Here is a 9,813-nt window from a genome sequence, read left to right as displayed (position 1 = left end):
CATCAGTTGCTTTTTAATCACCACTTATCTGGCCAGGTTTGTAACTTTGATTTTACAAACTGTACAATTCCCTCTGTCTATCCATCCACCCATTATTTATCCATCCATCCCCCAGTGTATCATCTATCTATCTATCTATCTATCTATCTATCTATCTATCTATCTATCTATCTATCTATCTATCTATCTATCTATCTATCTATCTATCTATCTATCTATCTATCTATCTATCTATCTATCTATCTATCTATCTATCTATCTATCTATCTATCTATCTATCTATCTATCTATCTATCTATCATCCATCCATCCATCCATCCATCCATCCATCCATCCATCCATCCATCCATCCATCCATCCGTCATTTACCCATCTATTCATCCATCCATCTGTCCATCCATATATTACATCAATTATTTACATCAATCTTTCCTTTTATCTATCTATCCATCTATCTATCTATTAATTTATCCATCATGACAATCCAGTTGTTTTGGAATCACAATATGACCAGGTTTGTAACATTAACCTCTGGTTTATGATCCACGTGTGACGGATCTTAACCTGAATATGAATGAATGAATATCGTTTATTTCAGTTTAAATCATCAACATCACACCGTTGATCTAGATGTATTCATGATCAGATTATACTTGGTTGAGAGGTCAGATGAGTGTCGGCCAACATACATGTCCTGAAGCTACATGAAAGTGAGGCTAAGACTCACCTCTCACCTCTCTACCAATCGTGGCAGATGTTCTCCACATTCTGCGCCTCCGCCATCCGAGGGAAGTCGTTCCAGCGGTTTCTGGGAACGTGAGTCGACTTGGCGGCTCAACTATGTGCTAATAGACTCGCGGAGGTCCGAGAGGTCGACCTGACACTCCAGGACGAAGCTTCTCTCGTCCTCCCACCAAAATAGAAAACCACTCTCACCCACTTCTGAAGTCAGGGTCGGTGCGGCGCATTAGTGGAGATTTGAAATGTCAATATGACCGTCCCTTGAAAATCATTACAGTAAACTATTACTTGCTTGTTTATATACAAGCTAGCGCTATGCTAACAGCCTTTGATGTTTGGTAAATACAGGCTAGCGAATGTTGGTGTAGCTACAAATGTATTTATTTTGTGTAAATGCAACCTTCTGTTTATGTACTTAACTCAACTCCTTCCCCTCTTTCTTATCTCATCCCCTCCGCCATTTTTACTGTCAATAACAAACTACAATATGTACCTTTTTTTTAAGTGTCTTCACATTCATTTTTGTTTTTTACGTCAACAATGACTTGGTTTACAGTAAACGTTAGCAAGTTAGCTAGCTAGTCTTGACCAGTTTAAATGAAAACAGGAGGCGTCTTTTATTATTCCTTGACTGTAAAATTATTTTTAAGAATCCATTGTTGTTTCAGGACTTTTAAATATCCACAAATATTGTCACCTAGCATGTCGTCTGTGACGGAAACTTTAATTCATAAACCAATGCTCGTGACAAGAGACGAATATGTATTTATTTTTGCTAGTTCAGGCCAAGGTTTTCAATAATTCACGTCGGTCCACGGGGGGAACTTGTCACTGCGGCAACCTTGACAGGAAGTGTGAGGTCACACAAAGTCAGAGAAACCTTTCTAGTGAAATGTCAGTGTTATGGTCAAAACAAACGAAAAGTTGATGATGTATAAATGACACGACGCCACCATAAACGTACTAGTAATGTCCGTCATTCATCGAGTAGATCCTGCCGTTCATAATAAATACTTTAAAGTCAGTAGATGAATGAAGTGTTTTTATTTGTGCCCACTGTGTTTGGGACGGGAGGCAGACATTCCCTGGCCGGGTGGTAGTTTCACATGGACCTGCAGACTGACACAGAAGGTCACAGAGACACTCCTGTCGGGCTTGGATGACACTGCGGGGGTTCGCTCGTAGATCTGTTGATTTAGACATGCTTACAACAGAAATAACCCGGGGGGCCAAAACCCCTGGCACACTTCTCGTCTTTCAGTGAAATGAGAGAGGAGGGGGGTTCAGTGGAAGGTGAGAAGGAAGAACGTTTTCTTTTCTCCTCATTCTTCGCTCCCTTCAGACGCAGACGTTGCTGTCACACTAAACAGGGAACATTTATTTTGTATATGTTTCAATCTTGTATTTTACTTCACCTCAGTATAAATATATTTGTTCTTTTTTTTTATTTTTTATAAAATCGTAACCTTTTTTGCTTTGTATTCATCATTAAAATATGATTGTAGAATCTTCTATGATCACACAATTTACACTGTTGTCACCACATACTTTTTAAGCGCATTAAACATGATTTCGACTATAATCAAACTATTTTTGACTATAATCAAACTATTTTCAACTTAAATTAAGCATATTTCAACTTTAATCAAACAATTTTCAACTATAATCAAAGAAAATTCGACTATAATCAAACAATTTTCAACTATAATCAAACAATTTTTAACTATAATCAAACAACCTTTACTACTGTATATAAAAACAAATTTGAACTTTAATAAAACATTTTTCAATTTTAATCTAACGATTTTCAACTATAATCAAACATTTTTCAACTTGAATCAAATATTTTCAACTTTAATCAAATATTTTCAACTGATATCAAACCATCTTTAACTGGAATCAAACAATTAATCAAACTAAAATAAAACAATTTCTAACTTTAATCAAATATTTTCAACTGATATCAAACCATCTTTAACTGGAATCAAACAAATTTTAACTGGAATCAATTTTTTTAACTGGAATCAAACCATTTTTTAAATTTTATCAAACAAATGTATATTTAATCAAACATGTGTCAACTGTACAAGTCTAGATCTGCAGCAAACTACACTGTGATGTGACAGATAGACAGTAAGAAGATAAATAAAGTTTTAATCACTGACATAATTGATGGTGGAATAAACACAAAACAACATACAATGCAATGAGACAAAAACTATTTTAAATGGTTTAAGAAAATAGTTTTTTCAAAGTATCTGTTTAGATGTAAAATGTTGGATTATTAAAAAGACTATAGGTCAAGTGGGTCACAGTAGAAAGTTCCTCCGACCTATTGATCCCTCTGACCTCCAGGAGATACCGTCAGAGACATGACTGCACCAAATCTCATCACACTAATCACATTTAAGCTAAACCTCATTTAAAAGCAGATATTTCAGGGACTCGATATGTTACGTGTAGACACAGACAAATACATTAAAATAAAAGATAAATAAAACTGGTCAAGTGGGGATGGGTTGAGAAGAGGCTCAGAGTGACAGAGGAGTCGTGTTTGTGTTACAATCAAGCTGAGAGCAGGAGGCTGGAGCTGTTAAAACAGTGTAAATGACACACATGTTGTGTCAACATATCGGCGACGATGTCATCGACATTTAGGAATATCACAGCGGTTCTCCAAGGACAGCGCCTCGCTTCATTTAAAATCTTCCTTTACAGGCTTAAACACTAGAAGTTTTTTATTTGAGACAGACATATATAACAATGATGACAGAAATAATGATGAAATTAAATAACACATCTTCTTTACACATGTTAGACTGAGAACATTAGGTCATTTATTGATTCATTTGTGTGTGTTTATAGACATACAGTGATGACATAATAAATATAACAATCAAGAGAAGAAAAAACAGTAAACAAATAAATGCTTTCTTAAAAATAAAAACATGAGAAGAATAAAATAATTACAATATAATCAACATTTTCTTGTCACACTGTCCAATCCATACATCCAGCAGAATATCAATCAAACCCTTTGAAGGATACATTCTAAATGAAGTGAAAGTTAAATAAGTCACTGAAGGGAATCGAAGGTCTTCACTGACCTCTTGAAACATGTTTCTCAAACATATCTGCTGGTGTTTGTGTGGTCCACTGATGCATGTTGACCCTCCAAGCAGAGGCCAAGCTGAACTATTTAGAATATAAATAATTCTACGGCAGGTTTGTTTGTCTGCTGACACCGATCTTTTCTCACTTCAGGGCCCCCATTGTGCTCTGAAAGGAGGGAGGGGTCCAGATTTGTGCTGTGCGCCAATCAAAAGAATCGCCTTTATTCACGATGAAGTATCACCGTAACACCCGAGGAACATCACGGGCCACCAGGAGGGCGTGGACCCTGAATCTGAAACTGAGAGGTCTAGACAGAAACTAAACGATCAAGAGTAGAAATGTTTGATGAGACACTCACACAGTGGATGGAAGTCAATAAACAATCGTGTCAAAGTGGCCTAATAGGGTCAATAAGGGGTCCGTCCAAGAATCCTCAGGGCAACATTTAGAACAGGGCAATTATATTTCCTCAGGGGCCACATTATATACTGTTACTGTAATACGGGGCCATCAAGCCAACAGATAAGAAAAGGGACAAATAAAGTCCCCTTTAATGATTGAAAAACTTTTGAAAATAAATAGATAAAAGGACATATGCTTTAGTCTTTTAAGTAAGTGTCATTCCTTTCTTTTTATTTATTCAAAAGTTATACTTCAAATACTATTAAAAAATAAATAAAATAAAATACAACGCAATAAAAAGTTTTGTTATGCCATACATTTAATTGTGTAATATTTCATTTTATATACGTTACATTTTACGTAAAATGTGATGTCATTTTCAAAACATAACAAAACAATACTCATACAAAGTTAACAAAAAGAAAAAAGAGAAAATATCCTAAAAGAAAAATCAAGTTACATATAGCGTTGAACTAGTAATAAAATCGTTGGATTGCCATAAGAAACATTTCTAAACAATCTTTTTTATAGTATCATTTTGACCTAATGCGGGTTGCATAGGTAGAAACGTAGGCGTGTGCGCGCTTCACTATTACGTTATATTATGACGCTTATTATAAAATTTCTTAACTATTCTATTTTTTGTCCTGAGTTATGATGTTTTTTATGTAAAATTATTTCTTACTCCTCCATTCGACTCCAGAGTTTTCCCAAATTAGCATCCATGCTATGCTATGCTATGCTATGCTGGGCTATGCTTTGCTATGCTATGCTACTACAAAACATGAGTGTTAAAAAAACACTGTTCTGTCATATTTTTGTACCAATTAGCATCCTCACTTGTCTATTAACATATTTATCGGTAAACAAAAATAAAGTAGGACGTCGTCATCAAGTGTTTCATGATGTCATAGCAGGCGTCCATGATACGTCGTTCGAGAATGTCAGTTGACCGCTGCTTGTAAAAGTGACATCACTGATAACATAATTACATTTATTGGTTTTAAAACCTTTTAATTATTACCCAGAAAAGTTAAACCATCACAGAAATACCACACAGTTATGTTTTGAGATCATTATAATAAGGGAGATATTATTTGTATTTCCCCATCAAGACTTAATTTTCTCTCCAGGTTGGAATCCGTGACACGGTGAGCTGGATCTGCTCAGAGCCGTGTGGAAGGTCAGACCCCCCTGATGGGTTCTCCTGCTCATTAGCCGCCGCCACGGCTAATCCAGTTATTGCTGCCTGGTCCAGCGGGAGATCATTACAGGTCGGAGCAGCTGTTGTGAATCTCGGCCACTTTCACCTCCAAATAACAGAGGAGAACGAAAAACTGCCTTCCCAGGAGTGAAGAAATCAGAAAGAAGAAATATTCTTTTATTATTTAATCTATAACATTATTGGTCGCCTCACACTATGTTTGGATCATGTCAGGGGTAGAGAATACATGCAAAGACAAGGTACACAAAGTAGTGAGATAAAAGGAGTACACACTGAACTGAAGAAAAGTACTGTGCTAATTTTAGGTGCAAAATCGTTGGTCATTCATTCTACTTCAGGTTCTATTGTCATCATGTTCGTCTTCATTACAGTGTCCCGGGGCTGGATACCTCCGGCCCCATGAACAATACCAGATTTTTTAATATACAGTCAATGACAAAAATAAAGGACCATCCATTTTCAGACCGTATGTTTTGGGTTGTTATATTGTACACCTACCTAGATTTTCTGGTTTAAAAGATTTAAAAAATGAAGCTCCTTTTATCTTATCTCAAAACTTAGAGAAGGTTATTTGGTTATTATTTATATCATAAATAGTGTTTTAGATAGATAGTGTTATTAATCCCTCTGGAGATATCATTGGTTTCCAGTACACACCAGATGATAGTTTCATGAAAACAAGAACAAGAACAAAGTTCAAATAAAAAGAACAAAGTGCAAGGGATGACAATGTGCAAATATAAAAATAAAATAGATCAAAGTAAATAACACAAAGGAAATAACAAATTAAACATACACCAATTATTGATATTATTTTTTATTTCCATGTTTTTTTCTGTGAAGAACCAGAAAGGGTTATTTGGTTATGAAAGTATTTGCACCTTCATTACACTTTTTACAAACTGACCCCGGCCCCCCCATCAGAGAAGGAGAAAGTTATGTGGCCCTCACAGGAAAAGGTTTGCCCCGTCAGGTAATTTTATGTGCCCCTCCGGATGGTTGGCTCAAAACGAAAGTACAATAGGTATCAGCAAAGTCCATGAGGATGACCTATAATGGGTTTATGATAAGGTTATCAACGACTATACAGCGACATCCCATAATGCTAAAATGACTAGGAACGTGGTGTGTTTAATGGAGGACAAACACAGAGAAAAATAGGATAGATTGAGGCTCCTAGAATAAAAATGCAAGACTTTCTCTTGGTAAACATATATTTTGTTTGACCCGCGACTTATCCTGCTAAAAGTTTGTGGCCCCTCGTTCCCCCGGCGTGAGTCATTACTCCCTAATCCCTAAACCCCTCATTACTACACAAGAACTGGTCGCGTAATTTAGATAAAAGCTTTTATCTAATGAATTACACGTGACCTCCACGACACACCCATGATGAACTTTGATGTTAAATTAATCCGATAATTGGCGACCATTAAAAAACTGGGAATCAGGACTTAACATTATTAACCTCCCTGAGGGAGAAAGTTACAATTTGAGAGTCGGCATTATCGGCAGGAACGAGGCACCAATCCAAATCGATAGCGGCCAAGAGCGTGTAAGGAGACTCCTCCACTAGTCAGGAGTGGAAACTAATCGCCACAAACGATCATGATAATTCGATTAAATCTCCTGACACGCTGTAAATCATTCATCCACGATTACACTTCTTATTCTCAGACGCAAGACAAATCCCTTAAGCATGAAGTAGAGACGATGAGAGCGTTAAATAACGATGGTTGACGAAAATATAACAAGTGTTTTAACGCTGGAAATCACAGCGCCGTAAAAGTCCGATCCCGCACGAACACAATCGGCCTCTCGCGTGCAAAAAGTTGTGTAACGATGGGAGCGACTCCACACAAAGACACAGTGTCTACTGACGGGTCTCCGCGGAGCAGGAGCCGGACAGAACCGGCGGCTCATTAGGGGCCCAGGTGAGTGAAGGAGTTTTGTAAACGCTGCAACTGGAGCTTCGGAGTCACAGTTTGACTCTGGTTCGTCCAGTAATGACGACGTAATTCCATTTTCCTGGAGACACGGAGATGATGAAGGAGGCTTATCATCTCATCTGTGAGCAGAGACACCAGCCGGGGAGAGCAAATGGAACTTGATGGTTGGAAAAAGAAACAAGACAGATGCACCATTAGATGTTGGTTTGATTTGTGTACATTTTACTTTCGTGTTTATATAATAGCAGGAGAAGTCTTTTCTTTATTGACATTTGTTCCCACTGAGCAGACAGAAAAAACAAATAAGTATGTATTTACAAAGACAAACCTTACCAGTATCCATGTTTAAACATAAACAATTGGCAAAACAAGCTTGAGTATACTGGCATGTACTACATGTTGTGGCTAGCGTTCTGTATACAAAGAGCTTACGTGCCTGCTTAAGTCTGTCATCACAAGCTTTAAAAGTAACTCCATAAAAGAAACAATGCGTTTCATTCACGTACTCTTCATCTTCCACTTTCTCTCCTGACTCAGATTCCTGGACCACGTCCCAGCCTCCATTGGGCCAAGGGACACACTGGACTTTGCCCAAGCAGGGGGGCGTGATCAACATGAACCGACGAGGCCACGAAGTCAAGGGCACAAAATAATTTAGCAGTCAAAGTCAAGCGTCAAACAAATTTTGTACTTACCAAACTGTCATCTTCACCGAAAACTCTCATCAAAACTCTCTTTCTTTAACATCAGTTTTACCTTCATTGAAAAGTATCTGTATTGTTGTTGACATAAATAATGTCTGTTATTATATCTTAAACAGTGATAAGCAATTGTGGTACAAAAAAATATATATATGTAAAAACAAAATTGCACTAACCACAATAAAACTACAATTAAGTGCATGAAAAAAATACATGTTACTTTAACACTGAGTCAGCAAGAGCTCTGGACTGGTCAGAAAAAAATGTGTTTGAATCCATGTGTATTTGATCGTGTGTGTCTTCTAGCCTTTAGAGACGTTCAGTTACATGGATGGAAGACCCTGAATCAAAGGTTTCTGTCTCTAAAGAGTTTTGATTTTACTCATTTCGAAAGGCCAACACACGTGCAAACGTTATTTATAAGAGAAAAGGGTTGTTTTTTTTTAGAATGAAACACATTTACAGCTATTATTATTTCATGCTCAGAGTATTTTATTTTTTTATTTCTTGGCCCCTGTCACAAATGTCTCACAGACTGGTACTGGACCCCGGAAAACCACTGTTTTAATATGATGATAAAATAGCACGACTGCACAAATGGGTAGAAACTGGGTCATCGTGGAAACTTCCGAACACCCCCTGAGTGAGAATGAGAAGAGCTAAAGACGGAATCTGGATGTTGAGGTTCAACACATTAGATTGATGGATATATGAGTCATTATACGACGTGATATTCATAATTACACATTATATTCAGTTCGAAGCAACTTTACTTGGCCAGAGGACATATTGACACACCCAGCTACTTAATGTGCTTGGCTGCGGATTCATTAAACGCTTTTAAATCTCACTCAACTGGGCAGAATTCAATTGAGATCAGCCTTCGTAATTTCACTTAATATGTTTATTGTGTGCATTCGATTCCATTCGTTGAAGTTCTTCAGAAAAGTTCCCAATTGATCCCATGGTTTGCTTTAAGAGACATTTCCTACTGATTAATATTTGATGATTTTGATTAATAATGCACAAGTTTTAAAATCCTGCTTTTACGATTATTATATTTTTATGATCTCGAATTTGTTGATGCAAATGAGATTTTAAGTTATTTATGAAACCTAAAACCTGTTTACCAAGTTTTTGGTTTTCTTTTTCAGAAGTTTGTCTCAACATGTCAAAGAGGGCTGGGATTCCACGATGGTAATGTTTCCTGTATTAGTTTACAGACCACACTTCTGAACACACCCGCCAAACAACCACGTTAGTACCCTCTCGGCTAAAAGCTCTTCCGACTTATAAGAATTATATAAAGTTAGATTTGTTTCTTTATTATTCAATTAAAAAAAACGGTCCTTCAATCAAAAAAACTTTCAATTAAAAAAAGTTGCTTCATTCAAATACGAAATTACTTCCATTCATAAAATATTTTCAATCAAAAAGAAATTTGCTTCAATCAAATAAAAAAGTTACTTAAATCAAAAAATATATTTTCAGTTTAAAAAAAAGTTAATATCATTCAATCCCAAATAAGTTGCTTCAATCAATTCAAGTCATTTTTTTTCATTACAAAGTAAAAGAGTAAAAAAAGTAGATTATTTATATTTTTTAATGAATAAACTTTTTTCAATTGAAGTAACTTTTTATTCCATTTAAAGAACCTTTTTTTTCTATTGAAAAAAACAACAAT

Source organism: Callionymus lyra, chromosome 5 (genome assembly GCF_982586985.1).
Source record: "Callionymus lyra chromosome 5, fCalLyr1.hap1.1, whole genome shotgun sequence".
NCBI lineage: Eukaryota > Metazoa > Chordata > Actinopteri > Syngnathiformes > Callionymidae > Callionymus > Callionymus lyra.
Note: the sequence above shows the minus strand (reverse complement) of the source record.